This window comes from Caretta caretta, chromosome 5, assembly GCF_965140235.1.
Source record: "Caretta caretta isolate rCarCar2 chromosome 5, rCarCar1.hap1, whole genome shotgun sequence".
In the NCBI taxonomy this organism is placed as follows: domain Eukaryota; kingdom Metazoa; phylum Chordata; order Testudines; family Cheloniidae; genus Caretta; species Caretta caretta.
Window position 1 is genome coordinate 34,991,824 of NC_134210.1, and position 18,872 is coordinate 35,010,695.

An 18,872-nucleotide genomic window follows, 5' to 3' on the forward strand; every position below is an offset into this window, starting at 1 on the left:
AGTCTATAAGATCAGCTCAATATTTTTTTTCTAATGCATGACTTGATACAGTACTATGTATGCCATGACTTCAGTGAAAAGGGGCTTTTCAATTGTTAGTTCACTGTTAGCTTGTGATTCAGTATTGGGTTTATTGTAAGGAACAATGTATTGTAGTAAATTGCCATGGGCAAGGATTCAATTACCTAACAAGTATTTTCTGTCTCTAATTTCTATAGTTATTACAATTCTAATAGAATGTAAAAAGATCATGAAGCAAGACTAAGGCAGAGGGGTTGGGGAAGGATGAGGAAATGGTTCACTACAAGAATTCTGTGTTCCAGGATTTTTTTTTACTTTTATTTTTATTTTTAAAAAATCCAAACAACAAATTTAACATGTCGGAGTGGAGCTCTTGTGTTAATGGACCTTGTGGAAAGACATCACTTGAAGGAGGAGTTGCGGGGGCACAGCAGATTGGATCAGGGATTGGGATTAGGGTATATGGAAAGACTCAGAGGCAAGAACAGGCAGAGAATAGGAATGGGGCAGTTAGTTGTATTACTTGAGTACAACAAAGAAGAGAATGAAAGGCGATAAGAGCAGAGAGGTAGATTTTGTAGAGATTTGGTAGTAGAAAATGAAGGGAAGCCATGACTTTGGGGAATAGTCCTGTTGATGCCAACTGAGTTAGCTACATATTTAAAATTAAGCAGGTACTTATGTGCTTCTCTGAATCAGAGCCAGAGTACTTGGCATGTACGAGGATCAAGCCCATGATGAGGGCTGGGTGTGGTCAAAGTGACCCTTAACCTAAGATATGCTGAAGTACAGATGTTTGTAGCCTATACATCTACTTCCACGACTGTTGCCAGACCTCCCTTAGGGAGCTTTATTTTTGCAGACAGTAGTTTTTATTTCCATCCATATGTCCCTCTGCTAATGGCAATTTATTTCCTATGGTCTCTCTCCTTCCCACCAAAATACATAATACTGTGTAAATTCCACTGCACTTTTCATCTAAAGATCTCAAAGGTCCTTTAAAAACATGAATAAATAAAGCTTGGTTACAACAGAGGGAAAATATTATCTGTAGATGGGGAAGATGAGGCCAGAAAAGTAAAGTTTTCAAGTAACCACTGCTTTTTAGTGACTTAGTTTTTGTGACCCAACTTTGGCCTGATTTCAAGAAGTGCTGAGCCTCAGAACTCCAATTGAAGGCAAGGGAGTTGTAGGTCCAGCAAACCTGTGAAAAGTGGGCCCACCATATCTCAGTTTGGGCCACCTTTCATAAATCTAGCCTAAATAATTTACTCCAAGTTACAAAGTAAATCAGTTGCATCTGTGATTAGAACCTAGAACTGCTAACTTCCTGAGCCCTCTCTAATGTAACAGCTTCTTTCTAGGTGCCCCTTGGTTGTAGGCTCAGGGTCATACTACTTAGTAGATTTGGGGTCAAGAAGGAATTTCCATTCCCCCCGTCAGATTGGCAAGGACCTTGTGGGGGCGGGAAGGGGAATTGCCTTCCTCAGCAGCTTGGGGCATGGATCACCTGTGTATATCTCACCTGATCAATTTTCTACTATTACAGGCACCTCCAGTACTGGTGGCTTGGCTGCTCCTGCTCTCTGCCTGTGGCATGCTGTCTAGTCTCCTGAGAACTGAAATGCATTGGTCTAACTAAAGTCTTTGGGCTCAGTATAGGGGTAACTGGGTGAAATGTAGTGGCTTCTGATATACAGGAGGTCAGGCTCGGTGAGCTAATGGCCTTAAACTCTATGAAAGGAAAAAGAAAAGGAGTACTTGTGGCACCTTAGAGACTAACCAATTTATTTGAGCATGAGCTTTCGTGAGCTAGCTCACGAAAGCTCATGCTCAAATAAATTGGTTAGTCTCTAAGGTGCCACAAGTACTCCTTTTCTTTTTGCGAATACAGACTAACACAGCTGTTACTCTGAAATCTATGAAAGGAACTACTTCACAGCATGCATTTATCCCTTATTAGAGTGAGTGTTTGCAGAAAAACTGTAGGTGTTAACTTTTTACATATGAACACTGTTGTTAAAAGAACACAATTTATGGATTTCATTTTGTATTGGCATGTTACAAAGACATGTGTACGCTACACCTGTGCCTTTCACCTTCAAAGCCTTCACACAGTTAAGCTGCTCTGAAAGAGCTGATGGCTTGAATCACAAACTCACGCTAATGAACCTAGTAAATGATGCATGCTTCCTTTCTCTTGTGAAAGAGATAAATAACACTACCATCACAACATTATATTCTGCTGAAGGAAATATTGAACTAGAGCTGATGTTTTCCTGTAAAAGCCACTGACCATCTGCTATGTCAGATTTCTGGTAATGACTGGTGTCAGTTTCACAACTGAGAGCCCTCACTGTCTTACAGAAAGAACCACAAGACCACCTTTATTTCTCTAGAAATTGCGGGGAAGAGCTCATCTGTCTTTGACATTTGTAAGTAAAGGTTAGATCAGAAATGTTTTCCAGTTCACTAGTAAACATAAACATTTTATATCTGCTAGAAAATCCAAGTATAGAATGTATACTGCTAAAAATATGTGCATTAAAATACATAGCGCTTACATTAGTGATGTACATAAAATGTTTCTTTCAGGAGAAGTACTCAATATGGAATTGATTTTCTCTCTAATTAAACTACAGACAGGTTTCTGGAGGGACTAGTGCGCCAACTAAAGTATCAAAGACATGTAAAAATGCTGAATCTGCTTTAAATAACACTCAGACAGATGGCAAAACACTATAAATCTATTCTTGCTAAAATTAAGAGCTCACTGTTAATTTGGGAATTTATGATGCTGAAAAGATTTTTAAATAATGACTATTTATTTTTTCTAATATTTTTGCTAAATTAGCATATATTTTTATTCTTAGTGAAGGATCAACCTCCTCAGCTTCATAAGCTTCATTTCTTTCTAACATATATCTTCATCATCAACATCACCGCTCCAACCTTTTAAGAAATTATCTGATTAAAAGTAGAAAGGTTGAAGGACAATTGGGGATAGTCTGTATATCTAATTTTTTTTAAAAAATGAGCTATTAAGACACAGTCTTAGTCATTACCTTGACTTCACTTGTATTTTGTCCCCTTTTCCTTATGCTTTGCCATTTGGTTGACTTTCCACATTCTAATCTCTTCAGGGCAGGAATTGAGCCTTCATTTATGTTTGTACAGCAATTGACATTATGGACACAATCAGATATAAAATAAAATAAATAATATAATAAAGTAATAAATATAACAACATGATTTTCAGGACTCTTCTCAAGGTATTTTCTTGCCACTCTCCTCCATAATTAACCAGTCTTTAAAGACAATAAATGAGTCTGCCATCCCTGAACTCTGGTGGTTGTGGAAGGATATTTTAGTCTTCCTGATCCATTCAGGACCTGGACTCTTTGCCAATTATTTTGATAATTTTTCATAATATGGACACATGTCCACCTGTCAGTTAAACCACCAAACTTACTTCATTTATGCCCCTACAGTGTAGTCAGATTGTAAATTTTCATCATTAATAGCCTGTGTGGAATTGAACCTGAAACTGAAAGGTAAAAGGATTGTCAATTCCTTGAGCCATCCAGTTTCCCCACTTTATTTCTTTTCTGGATTTTTTTCAACAGCATACACTGTATTTAAAGCCCCTTTGTTTTCAGATTTTACCAATTTTTACCTAAAATTTCCCAAGTTTTACAAAAACTATTTTTTAAATGAATTTTCACCCAAATTTTGGACCGCTCACATACATGAAAGTACCGATCAAGTTAAGAAAATGCAATACTTTACAATAGGGAGATGAGCTTATGTTAATCATAAATTAGTCTACGTGTAAATGCAAGGGTATCTGTTAAAGAAAGGCAGTGTAGTGGAAGATTCACAGGGTATGTCTACATTCAAACCAAAACCAAAAAACCCTGCCGCATCAAGTCTCTGAGCCCGGGTCAACTGACTCAGAGTCATGGGGCTTGCACTATGGGGCCAAGAATAGCAGCATAGACATTCCAGTTTGGGCTGGAGCCTGGAGTCTGAAACATGGTGAGGGGAGAGAGTTTGAGAGCCTGGTCTCCTGCCCAACGGGGAATGTCTCCACTGCTATTTTTGACCCTGTAACAAAAGCTTGAGTCAGTTGAGCCAGGCTCTGAGACTTGCTGCTGTGGGTTGGGTTTTTTTGCAGTGTGACTACATGTATCCATGCATTCATGAACATACTGTTAGTGGTGAACCCACAGAATTAAACTGCTTTTAATTTCAATATGCTTAGTTGTCTCAATTTGTTGCTTTTTATCTGTTCTCCCATCCCCCAACATTAAGCCCAAAAAATTGTTATGTTAATTTTTTTGCACCAATTTTTAATTTTTGTAAGGAACACCGATAAATTTCCAGGAATTTTTAAACAAAATAAAATCCAAAATTGAAGGGCCTTGACTATATTACAGTATGAAAATGTAATACAAAATTTCTATCGTATTTTTCTTTTTAAAGATGTAATCATTTCACCCAATTAAAAAAAACAACAGTATCTGTTCCTTTTTAAAATGTAAACTAATCTCTTCTGTTTAGAATGGTAAATGTGACGAAATGGGACTGTTCTTAATGTTTCCTCTGAATACTGTAGGAGTGCCTCAGTTTCCCCTATGCATTTCTTTAGTCTCTAGGTGGTGGGATAAGGGGGTGTAATTGTTGCAGAGCAAAGGGCTAGTGTACATAAATAGCCGACACTCTGTCTCCTGGCAACTGATGGCCTGGGCCCTCCCCCCCCGCAAGGTGATAGCTAAAGGTGTTGGAAAACAAAGGAATCAGGTGACCTCCTGGCCCGGGAAAGGGACAAAGCCCAGAGGAGGAGGGGGAGAGTGAGTCCGTTTGGGCTGGCTGGGGACGTGGAGTGAAGTGCAGACGTGGTTGTCTGGCTCACTGCCCCCCAAAATGGACCCGGCTGAGGGCCCCAGAAGAGGCTGGGGACCCCTCTTCGACCCCAGAGCGCCTCTTCTCTGTACATACAAGTTCTGTTTTAGACTGTGTTCCTGTCATTTAATAAACCTCTGTTTTACTGGCTGGCTAAGAGCCACATCTGACTGCGAAGTTGGGGTGCAGGACCCTCTGGGTTCCCCAGGAGCCTCGCCTGGGCAGACTCGCTGTGGGAAGCACATGGAGGGGCAGAGAATGCTGAATGCTCCAAGGTCAGACCCAGGAAGGTGGAAGCTGTGTGAGCTTCTTGCCCTGAAACAGTCTGCTCACAGAGAGGAGACTTCACCCGAGTCCTGACTGGCTTCATAGGGAGCAGTTCCAGAGCATCACCCGGGGACTCTGTGACAGTAAATCCCCCTGAAGGTTCCATGTAGGGGTTTGAGAGAATGTCAGTTCTTTCAAAGCATTGCACTCTGATTGACTAGAATCCACCTGACTTAGGCAACAAAAGCCAACCAGAGATTTATTTGGCTGTTTTAGATTAAAAGTTTCAGCTAACAAAGTCAAAACTAGTGTCAGACAAGGAGAGCGCTCCCAGAATCTGCTCATTTCCCTGGCATAATTCCTTAGTGAACACCTTTTACCCATATTAATCCCAGGTCAGAACCTTACGAAACTCTGAGGGAGAAACTCTGGGTTGCATGGGAGCAAAGGAGCCTCTTCTAGGGCAAGATTCATAAATCTGGATTGCCTACATTTAGGCTACTATATCCATATTTAAACACATTAAGAGTGGCCTGATTTTTAAAGCTACTGAGCATACAGCAGCTCTATTGACATTTTCAGAATGTAACTTTAGTGAACCTCACTCTCAATAAGGTAGAATCTGCCTCATTTTTTTAGGTCACAGATTCATAGATTTTAAGGCTTGAAGGGACTATTATGAACATCTAGGCCAGTGGTTTTCAAACTTTTTTCCTGGGGACCCAGTTGAAGGAAATTGTTGATGCCCGCGACGCAGTGGACCTGGGGATGAGGGGTTTGGGGTGTGGGAGGGGTTCAGGACTAGGACAGAGGGTTGGGGTGCAGGGTGAGGGCTGTGGGGTGGGACCAGGAATGAGGGGTTCAGGGTGTGGGAGGGGGCTCTGGGCTGGGGCAGGGGGTTGGGTTGTGGGAGGGGGTCAGGGCTCTGGGCTTGGGGTGCAGGCTCTGGGGTGGGCCAGGGATGAGGAACTTGGGGTGCAGGAAGGGGTTCTGCATTGGGGGAAGGGCTCAGGGCTGGGGCTGAGGGGTTTGGGGTGCAGGAAGGGCTCTGGGTTTGGGGGAAGGGGCTAAGGCTGGGGCAGAGGGTTAGGGTGCAGGAGGGGGCAGGGCTCTGGGCTGGGGGGGTTGGGTGCAGAAGGAGCTCCAGGTTTGGGGAGAGCTCAGCGCTGGGGCAGGAGATTGCGTCATGGGCATAGACTTACCTCCAGCAGCTCAGCGGCACAGCTGGGGTGCATCGCGGACTGCACTGCACCCCAGAATTGGCCAGCAGCAGGTCTGGCTCCTAGGTGGAGGCGTGCAAGCTGCTCCACACAATTCTCGCCCACCGGCACCACCCCCACCAGTTCAGAGTGCGGAGCTGGTTCTCGGGCAGCGCATGGAGCCCCATGGCCCCCCTGCCTAGGAGCCGGACCGCTGCTGGCTGCTTCCAAGGGACAGTTGGAAAAGTTAGGCACTAGCCTGTCTTAGCTGGGCAGCACCGGCGATGGGACTTTTAATGGTGCTGACCAGAGCAAGGCGACCCAGCGCCTTACATGCCACGACCCAATCCACGGATTGAAAAACACTGATCTAGACCAACCTCCTGCATAATAGGCCATAGACTCTGACTGAGTCAAGACCATAACTGCTGCTTGAGCTATAGCATATCTTTTAGAAAGACATCCAGTCTTGAGTTAAAGATTTCAAGTGATAGAGAATCTATCATGTTCCAAGGTAAGTTGTCCCAATGGTTAAGTACCTTCACTCCTAAAAATGTGAACTGCTTTATTTTTAGTCTGAATTTGTCTAGTTTCAGCTTCCAGCTATTTAATCTTGTTATACCTTTGCCTACTAGATTGAATCTATTCCCCCTGTAGTACTTATAGACCAGAGGTTCTCAAACTGGGGGTTGGGACCCCTTAGGGGGTCGCAAGGTTATTACATGGGGAGGTCGCAAGCTGTCAGCCTCCACCCCAAACCTGCTTTGCCTCCAGCATTTATAATGGTGTTAAATATCTAAACACGTGTTTTTAATTTATAAGGGGGGTCGCACTCAGAGGCTTGCTATGTGAAAGGGGTCACCAGTACAATAGTTTGAGAACCACTGTTGTAGACCATGATCTTACCTTCTCTTCCATAAACTAAATATAACGAGTTTCTTAACTCTCTCAATATAACACAATTTCCTTGAATGTCTTACCATAAGACAAGTCTCAGTCCCAATGTCTCACTAGAAGGCACATTCTCCTCAATTATTTCCTTGAACATTTCACCTCTAATCATTCTTATAGCTCTTTTCAGAACCCTTTCCAGTTTTCCAGCTTCCTTTTATAAGTGTTCACACCAGAACTGAACACAGTATTCAAGTAATGGTCTCATTTATGCCATATACAGAGCTACTGCCACTTCCTTACTCCTACTTGATATTTATACATCTGTAGTCTGTGTACACCTCCTACTACAGCATTACACTGGGAGCTCATGTTCCAGTGGTTATCTGCTGTTGCTCCGAGTCCTTTTCAGTTTTTCTGCATTCCAGGGTAAATTTCCCCATCTTGCAAGTGTGACATACATTATTTTCTACTAGGTGTACCTGTGTCTAGTTCAAAGAAAAGGAGTACTTGTGGCACCTTAGATACTAACCAATTTATTTGAGCATGAGCTTTCGTGAGCTACAGCTCACTTCATCGGATGCATACTGTGGAAACTGCAGAAGACATTATATACACAGAGACCATGAAACAATACCTCCTCCCACCCCACCCTCCTGCTGGTAATAGCTTATCTAAAGTGATCATCAAGTTGGGCCATTTCCAGCACAAATCCAGGTTTTCTCACCCTCCGCCCCCCCCCCCACACACAAACTCACTCTCCTGCTGGTAATAGCCCATCCAAAGTGACCACTCTCTTTAAAATGTGTATGATAATCAAGGTGGGCCATTTCCAGCACAAATCCAGGTTTTCTCACCCTCCCACCCCCACCAAAAAACACACACACAAACTCACTCTCCTGCTGGTAATAGCTTATCCAAAGTGACCACTCTCTTCACAATGTGTATGAAAATCAAGGTGGGCCATTTCCAGCACAAATACAGTCCTTGCCTACAGACAGCCCCCCAACCTGAAGCAAATACTCACCAACAACCACATACCACACAACAGAACCACTAACCCAGGAACCTATCCTTGCAACAAAGCCCATTGCCAACTGTGCCCACATATCTATTCAGGGGACACCATCAAAGGGCCTAATAACATCAGCCACACTATCAGAGGCTCATTCACCTGCACATCCACCAATGTGATATATGCCATCATGTGCCAGCAATGCCCCTCTGCCATGTACATTGGTCAAACTGGACAGTCTCTACGTAAAAGAATAAATGGACACAAATCAGATGTCAAGAATTATAACATTCATAAACCAGTCGGAGAACACTTCAATCTCTCTGGTCACGCAATCACAGACATGAAGGTCGCTATCTTAAAACAAAAAAACTTCAAATCCAGACTCCAGCGAGAAACTGCTGAATTGGAATTCATTTGCAAATTGGATACTATTAATTTAGGCTTAAATAGAGACTGGGAGTGGCTAAGTCATTATGCAAGGTAGCCTATTTCCCCTTGTTTTTATCTACCCCCCCCCCCGACGTTCTGGTTAAACTTGGATTTATGCTGGAAATGGCCCACCTTGATTATCATGCACATTGTAAGGAGAGTGGTCCGTTTGGATGAGCTATTACCAGCAGGAGAGTGAGTTTGTGTGTGTATGGGGGTGGGGTGGGGGTGATAAAACCTGGATTTGTGCTGGAAATGGCCCACCTTGATTATCATGCACATTGTAGGGAGAGTGGTCGCTTTGGATAAGCTATTACCAGCAGGAGAGTGAGTTTTTGTGTGTGTGTTTTTGAAAAAAAGGGGATGGGGGGGGGTGAGAAAACCTGTATTTGTGATTTTATCAAACCACCAATGGTTTTTAGTGAGATGTTATATAATCAGGAAAAACAGCACTGTGAGGAAATGAAGAAACTTGGAAAGCATCTCATTAAACTCAAACCAATGAAGAGGTGACAGCATCATATTAATATTCTTATTTGTACCATCTTTTTCCAATACACATTTTCTTCACCACCAGACAATGGTGCTAATGTAATGTGATGTAAGAGATGTGCTTAATGTATATGAAATGCTTGCCCTGACTATAAAGATTCTTAGCTGTTCCTATTAAATGGCAAACTCGTTACGTAGTTGTACTTATTTGATCTGGGCTGTTATTTACTCTGCACTTAGTTAGACTGATCCTAATATTCGTCTCGTTCATATGCATACAGCGCTTGCATGTGCCATCTCAAGATTAGTATAGCACCTGCTTATAGAATTCTCTGACTTTAAGGATAATAATGTCAAATCTGTAGTTGTTTTAAATGTTTCTAGTTTTAGGTTCGTAAAACCAGCATTTTTGATTATCTTGATAGGAAACTAACTGAAACACTGTTATGTAAAAGCTCAGTTCTGGATTTTTAAGCAGGAGCCCCCAGTACTTATAAGGTAGATTGGACTGGGAAAAAGTGCAAGGAGGGTGGTCTTGAATTCAGCCTACCCAATTCCAAAATGCTGAGGAATGAAGACTCTATGCACCAGTAAATTTGATTTTGTATTTTATATTGTACACCTCTGCATGAAAGCACAGTAGCTTCAACTCTGCAGCCAACCTAGCGGTATAAGAAAAACCCTAAGTGAATCAGGAAAACAACTTGTTCAAGATCTGAGCAGATACAGCAGAGTGCAACTCATTAATGCTTGAAGTCAAAGCAAACACTGTCGCAGAAGCAATGGGATAACACCACTGTCCAGCAACTACCGGATTAGTGAAATATTTGACAGTAATGTGTAGGCAACATTGCTTTGATCAATGTTGTAAAGGTGTGAGATTCCAGTGCTGATTATTGGCAAGAAGAGTATGTAAACAGCTATGATAAAGAATCCAGGCTATCCTTCTCTAAGTGTAGGATGCTTGAGGAAGGACATTCAGAAGGCTTTGGTCATTGAGAATCTGAGTTCTTACAACACATCAGACTGGCAGAAATGACTACAGGAAAAAACATTTATCTTTACAGCTTATTTCTCTTTATAAAAGTAATGCAACCTCATGCTCTAGATTTTATACTTCATGTTAAATCTTATTGCAAAGATGCATTCTCTCATCACTGCACATCCTATGTGTACATAAAGCTCTTTGGTCTAAGTAGTAAAAACTGCCACAGGCAAGTCGGATCCAATCAAAGGATACAGCTGCCCTATTGAGTCATTTGAAGTTCTTCGTTATCTGTCCCCTCCCCCCAAAAGAGGGTGAAATGAAACCAGGCAATTTCCCGTTTGTCTAGTTTTTTTAGGGGACCTTCAAAGATAGCTTGTGGACACTGAGTCAGGCTCCTCTTTGTTCTTAATCATCTGTTCCTGTGGAAGATATTAGTCGCTTGCATCTCTCTCTTTCTGTAATGGCTTAGCGGTTAAGGTCAGTGACGTACTGTAAAGAATCTTTGTGAGATACTTAACCCATCTTTGGCACTTTGAAACATATGCTTTAATTTTATCTGACAGTATGACTCTTACACTGTACCCAAAGCATGTTTTCAGACATAGCTGCCTGGCATTTTTAAGGAAAAGGACTTTTTCATGTTAGATAACAGAAGGCTGCCCTGCAGACAATACATGCAAAGGGCTTAATTCTTTTTCACACCCACTGACACAGGAGAGAAAAGATCATTAGGAAATTGATTTACGTATCATATAGTCAGACGACTGTGAAGCAATATCACAGAAAAACAGAAATATATCTTGATTATTATCTTTAACACATTAATTTGAATGGCTTTTACTGGAAACCAGACTACATGATGCAGGTTTAGCTCAGCATAGTCAATACTGGAGATCTTGCCAAAAAAGTAGATATCCTGTCTCACATGATTTGTATAAGATCATTGGAACAATGATTACAGAAGTCTTCCCACAGTTCTAAATATTAAAATTTGTCCTGTTCAAAAAATCCATGTAGTGGATTGCTAGGTAAATTAAATCTTCCAGTTAACACCATGAAATGGGTACTCATGATTTTGTTAATAATAAAACATGTAATAATCAGATAACAGAACTCTAACACAACTCCAGTAGATTCCAAATGGTTGAAACAATATCAAAGCCTTAATGGAGAAAATTTAACTTTACATGGGTGACAAAATGGGGAAAAATACACTATTGAGGTCATGATGTAATATGTCTTTCATGTACGATGGCATTACAAATATCAACATTTTATAGATGAACCAGATCCCCCAAAGGTATAGATCAGTATGGTCCACTGACTTCAACAGAGGTACGCCAGTTTAAACCAGCTAAAGATCTAACCCAAATATGTAGTTTTTAATATATTGATGTCAGGATTTTGTGATCCTGTGATTAAAAAAATAAAATTACCAAAAAAAAAAACCAGAAGTTAAAGTGGTAGCTGTGTATGTTTGCATATCTCCCCAAGGAGCTGGGATCTGGCCACAGCTGTCAATCTGAGAATTTCCCCACCATTTCTCAGACGGTGTGAACCTGGCAGAATCTCCGGCTCTGAGCAGATCAAAACACAGGCGAAAGTACGCCCCCCATTGTCTGACGCTGTACAGTGCTTCCTAATGCACTGAGGACCTGGCCCTTAATCTATAAAAGGGGCCTACCTGTATTAGGAAAAGACTAGCTGATAAATGATCAACTTCACCCAGACTACAGCAAGTTTAAAACTATGACCTGGTTTACACTTGCAGCTGCGCTGTGTATCTAAAGGGAACAAACAGATTACTTCCCGTACAGTAGCAACAACAAATAGTGTGTAATGAACCTTCTGATTAAAGAGTTTATAGAAGGTTTGGATATCTTGGGCTTTAGTAGTGAGCCAGAGATTTTCTATTTTCTATTGGATCTTTTGCATTCAGAGCAATAGGTGGCGGCTTTGAATCCAGGTCAGTATTGACAAAATTATTACCATCTGTAAGATAAATTGGTGTTTAGTCCAGTTCCCAGGGGACAAAATCCCACCACCACAATGAGTACCAATTGGCAAACTCAGTAGAGCCTCTGAGGAAGGAATAGGCATAGACACTAGTCTAAGCCTTACAGCTGATTTCCCCCTGGCCAGGAATGTAATGTTGTAGTAGGACAGTATTTGTCATATTGATGTTTGTATATAAATCAATAGGACCACCAACTCCAGGGCCATCAATCCAATGCATAGATAAGTATTAAATTGGTGCCATTTTAACAAATGAGATGTTTGACTTTACAGGTGACTTATGTGTTTCCAGGGAGTTAGGCCAGACCATAAATAACCTATTAAAAATTGCATGATTTTTCTCTCTCTCCCCATCAGAGTATATATATTCAATTGGCATTCAGATTTGATCTTGGGATCTAGGCCCGAGCCCTGTAAAAGTCCATTTCCTAGAGACTCTTATAGAGGTGATACAGATAGCCCCACAGTAAGTTTAAAAAGTATAGAGAATTTCATTTTTCTTATTTTTCATGGATTGTAGTCGTTGACAGGTGTGTGATGGGATGGAAGTTATTCACACAACTTACTCTCATGATTTCATGTGTACACCTAAACTTTGTAGGACCACCACCTCTTCATTTACTTTTGTGAAGTGCTGCACAACTCACACAGACTAGCACCCTTTTTATCTTATGTACCAATTTCTAGTCGGACACCTTAAATATCCATATAGACACCAGTTTTTAGATACAGGAACAGAGCATGGCATTTTAGGGCAGATTCTGGTCCCTGCTCTGCTTTGGGTTGATTCAAAGGGGGAGTAACCTGGTCACGTCTGCACTCTGGCTCTCCTTAGTCTCTGGAACAGCCCTTTGGGGTTGTTGTGGGAAGCAAGGGGTAAATTAAAGCAGTCTTCAGGGATTGTACTACTCCCCATCCTGTGCCGCATTGAGTGAATGCAACTTAGAATTAGGGCCTCTGGAGCCAAATTATAAATGGCTTTTAATGTTTGCAAATACACATGTATTTTAAAATATGAAAACCTTTCAAATTCTGTTTAGCAGAGGGAGTTAAAACTCCATGTGAATTTACATTAAACCTTTCCTTACTATACTGCTGGAGACATTTTCAAGATTTATTTTTATTTATTTTTAAAGCAATAATCTAACAATTTTTCATTTTTCATTCATCAAAGAATGTTGTTGCAACATCTGGATCACACTATACGATACTCAGCTGAGTCAGACTGGACACGTGTTAGTCTGAAAACGAATCAGTAATTCCTACCTATAAGTTAAGATTTCAGTGACTCACTCATCAAAGAGTTCCCTGAAATGGGGTTTGTGACAATGCTAGCTACTCATGTAAATGGAAAAAACATTAGAAATATTTGTGTTATAGCCAAATGAATCTTCCTTTTCAATCTCCTGCAACAGACATAGAGTTACATAGAGACATGCACCTTTTAACTACAGCATCTCACCAGCCACTCAATCAAGAAAAACTCCTTCCTTTCACCTTGATTCTTTTCTGCAGCTCCATTTTCTGTGGCACATGGTCAATTCTCAAGGTCCAGTATATGTGGAATACTACTGCCTGCTTCTTGCACTGCACTGCTGTTTCACCTCTGCTATCCAAACTCTACCAGCTTGTCATGATTTCAGGATCCAGTTCAAAATTGCTCTCCTTGTTCTTAAAACCCTCTATGCACTTGGATCCAGCCAAGTCCAGCCTATCTCACAGAACTTGCCTCTCTCTTGCCCTCTGTATTCCCTCTGCTTGTCTACAACTGGCCTCTCTCTCTTCTACAGGACTTACTTGTTGATGTGAAACCTCTTCTGCATCTTTTGTTAGCTGGAATAGTCTCTCTGCCCTCCTGACTCTCCATCTCATTCCAGTTATTAGCTGAAATATATCTCATCTTAATTTCTCTCTCCCCCTAGTTATTTTTAATGATCGCTGCTATTGTGTTATTTCACTCAGTGAAGTATTTTGTGGCACCATACATGAAAGATGCTATGCAAAATAAAGTACATTAAATGCAGTACATGGACTTTATCATCAATCATATGCTATGCATTTAATGAAGATCTAGTCTTTTGTTTCCTGTCCAAACAGTTCTGAGATATTCAATACAGCACGATTTCAATACTTAATGTGCTCAGTCTCTACTTTTCCAGCCAGTCTATGAGATCTAATGCCTCTCTCACTGTGAGGTCAAGAAAATGTTACTCAGCTAAAACCTCAGCCTGCAAACAAACAACTTAATCAGTGGGTAGTGGTGTCAGCAGCTGCATAGCAGTATCAAGAAACACAGAAGCAATTCTAGAAATGGGGGAAATGAGCATGGTGAAGAAAAGGCTTCGCAACAGAGCCTTTCTATGAACAGCTTTCAAGCCAGGGATTTCACAAATCACACTTTGTGCTGGGACTGAATTTCAGATATGCAGTTCTGGAAGGAATTGAACATTTAATTTTACTTTGAATCAATTTAAGATAAATTAATAGAGTTTCCATTGTATTTGCCAGAACAATTATTTTCAGCATGTTTAAACATATTCACTGACTACACTTCAAATAATAACAAGATAGATTTGAAAAGATGCTGGGTGTGGGGAGGCAGCTTCCATTTTAGGGCACTGCACCAGTCTCACCGTTGGGTTTGGCTGTAGCAAAAGAAGCTATACTGGCTTTAACTTGCTGCAGAAATGAGTGACTAGTTTCATGTTGCTTCTATTAATTTTAGCAAGATGGAAGAAGCAAAAGCTTTATAAATACAGGGAGCAAAAGACATGAAGAAACACATTTTTTAGCACAACATCCTTACATTCTAAGATGCTGAATGAAGAACAAGAGTATGTGCATGTGAAAATGCTGTTACTGATATTGATGTCCTGATTTGGGGCCCAGTACTGCAAGGTGCTGAGTAGAGCTGGGCAGGAAATAGTTTTCTTTCCCATTCAAATTTTTGAGACTTCAAAATTCCCCCCCCCCCCAGTATGGAACCAGGACAAAAAGTGGAAAACAACATACAGGGAGTTCTCGGACTTACGACGCCCGACTTACGTCGGACGCCACTTATGACGCTTTTCAATTGACTGCCCGTTTCGCCCCTACACAGGACCGGCTCTAGGCACCAGCAAGGCAAGCATGTGCTTGGGGCGGCACAATTCCAGGGGGCAAATTTTTTGCTTGGGGCGGCAAAAACCTAGAGCCGGCACTGCCCCTACAATGCTTGTTTCGCCCTTATGACACTCGATTTGCATAAAGTTTGCTTGAAATCACTTCCTGGTTGCATTATAATGGTATGGAGCTGGAAGGGGTTACTTCTGATTGGCTTCGAGGCAACAGGGTAGCTTGTTGCAGGTAGGGTTGCCACTGGTTTTTGATTGGTTCCTGGCCCCAGCCAATCAGAAAGCTTGAACAGTGATTGGTTGAGGCTCAGCATATGAGCCATTCTCCCTGGCTTTCTGAGCCTGTGTTGCCCGCATTCTGAGCAGCATATGTCAGTTTATATGTTTATTTGAATGTGGTTTACAAAATACAGTGTACAGTAAATACATTGATGTTGCAACATTAGTCATCTATAATTCATTTAGTACAAAAATCTGGGTTATTGTGGTGAAAACAGTGTATCAAGCCTGGGTTCAGGAACCAATCCTCCCTTCATACCATTGATTCCTATGAGAAAAGCGGTTTCGACTTACAATGCAATTCTGAGGAATGAATTGTGTCGTAAGTCCAAGGACTCCCTGTATTGAAAAATGAAAATTGCGACCTGAAAATCTGGAAAAAAAAATCAGATTGGGTCAATCGAAACCTTTCATTTCAATAATTCTGGAACCTTTCTTGTCAAATTTGACCTTTTCATTTATTTATTTCCCCCCCCCACACACACACACATTTTTACTGGAAATTAACTTCCCAACAAAAAAACATTTTGTCTACAAATTCTTTGACCAGTTCTAGGGCTGGACACTTTCTACCCCTTGTGATTCCAGGGACAATTGAAGGCACTCAGCACATCATATTTTTCCCAAATAAGCAGTTAGCCTCTAAGTTCTCCAAAGCAGGGACTGCAGACTACTTTGTGTTTATACAGTACCTAGCACAATAGGGCCCCAATTCTTGTTTTGTCTCTAGACACTGTCATAATACAAATACAAAAATACAGCTCAACAATGCAGCTTCGCAGTTTCAAATGGCTGAATGGTAGTTGGATAGAGGTTTATTGTACTTGCATTTCACAAAATAGCCTTTTCACTGTAAAAAGAAAAGGAGTACTTGTGGCACCTTAGAGACTAACCAATTTATTTGAGCATGAGCTTTCGTGAGCTACAGCTCACTTCATCAGATGCATACCGTGGAAACTGCAGCAGACTTTATATATACACAGAGAATATGAAACAATACCTCCTCCCACCCCACTGTCCTGCTGGTAATAGCTTATCAAAAAAGCAACTACAGCATTTGCTCAAGAAACTTCCTGAAAAAGCATAAGATCAAATCCGCACAGACACACCCCTGGAACCCCGACCTGGGATATTCTATCTACTACCCAAGATCCATAAACCTGGAAATCCTGGGCGCCCCATCATCTCAGGCATTGGCACCCTGACAGCAGGATTGTCTGGCTATGTAGACTCCCTCCTCAGGCCCTACGCTACCAGCACTCCCAGCTACCTTCGAGACACCACTGACTTCCTGAGGAAACTTCAATCCATCGGTGATCTTCCTGATAACACCATCCTGGCTACTATGGATGTAGAAGGCCTCTACACCAACATTCCACACAAAGATGGACTACAAGCCGTCAAGAACACTATCCCCGATAATGTCACGGCTAACCTGGTGGCTGAACTTTGTGACTTTGTCCTTACCCATAACTATTTCACATTTGGGGACAATGTATACCTTCAGATCAGCGGCACTGCTATGGGTACCCGCATGGCCCCACAGTATGCCAACATTTTTATGGCTGATTTAGAACAACGCTTCCTCAGCTCTCGTCCCCTAAAGCCCCTACTCTACTTGCGCTATATTGATGACATCTTCATCATCTGGACCCATGGAAAAGAAGCCCTTGAGGAATTCCACCATGATTTCAACAATTTCCATCCCACCACCAACCTCAGCCTGGTCCAGTCCACACAAGAGATCCACTTCCTGGACACTACAGTGCTAATAAACAATGGCCACATAAACACCACCCTATACTGGAAACCTACTGACCGCTATTCCTACCTGCATGCCTCCAGCTTTCACCCTGACCACACCACACGATCCATCGTCTACAGCCAAGCTCTGCGATACAACCGCATTTGCTCCAACCCCTCAGACAGAGACAAACACCTACAAGATCTCTGTTAAGCTTTCTTACAACTACAATACCCACCTGCAGAAGTAAAGAAACAGATTGATAGAGCCAGAAGAGTTCCCAGAAGTTACCTACTACAGGACAGGCCTAACAAAGAAAATAACAGAACGCCACTAGCGGTCACCTTCAGCCCCCAACTAAAACCCCTCCAACGCATTATTAAGGATCTACAACCTATCCTAAAGGATGACCCAACACTCTCACAAGTCTTGGGAGACAGGCCAGTCCTTGCCTACAGACAGCCCCGCAACCTGAAGCAAATACTCACCAACAACCACATACCACACAACAGAACCACTAACCCAGGAACTTATCCTTGCAACAAAGCCCGTTGCCAATTGTGCCCACATATCTATTCAGGGGACACCATCACAGGGCCTAATAACATCAGCCACACTATCAGAGGCTCGTTCACCTGCACATCCACCAATGTGATATATGCCATCATGTGCCAGCAATGCCCCTCTGCCATGTACATTGGTCAAACTGGACAGTCTCTACGTAAAAGAATAAATGGACACAAATCAGATGTCAAGAATTATAACATTCATAAACCAGTCGGAGAACACTTCAATCTCTCTGGTCACGCAATCACAGACATGAAGGTCGCTATCTTAAAACAAAAAAACTTCAAATCCAGACTCCAGCGAGAAACTGCTGAATTGGAATTCATTTGCAAATTGGATACTATTAATTTAGGCTTAAATAGAGACTGGGAGTGGCTAAGTCATTATGCAAGGTAGTCTGTTTCCTCTTGTTTTTTCCTCCCCCCTCCCCCCCCAGATGTTCTGGTTTAACTTGGATTTAAACTTGGAGAGTGGTCAGTTTAGATGAGCTATTACCAGCAGGAGAGTGAGTTTGTGTGTGTATGGGGGTGGGGGGGATGTGAGAAAACCTGGATTTATGCAGGAAATAGCCCGACTTGATTATGTAAAGAGTTGTCACTTTGGATGGGCTAGCACCAGCAGGAGAGTGAATTTGTGTGGGGTGGTGGAGGGTGAGAAAACCTGGATTTGTGCTGGAAATGGCCCACCTGATGATCACTTTAGATAAGCTATTACCAGCAGGACAGTGGGGTGGGAGGAGGTATTGTTTCATATTCTCTGTGTATATATAAAGTCTGCTGCAGTTTCCATGGTATGCATCTGATGAAGTGAGCTGTAGCTCACGAAAGCTCATGCTCAAATAAATTGGTTAGTCTCTAAGGTGCCACAAGTACTCCTTTTCTTTTTGCGAATACAGACTAACACGGCTGTTACTCTGAAACCTTTTCACTGTGGTGCTAGAATT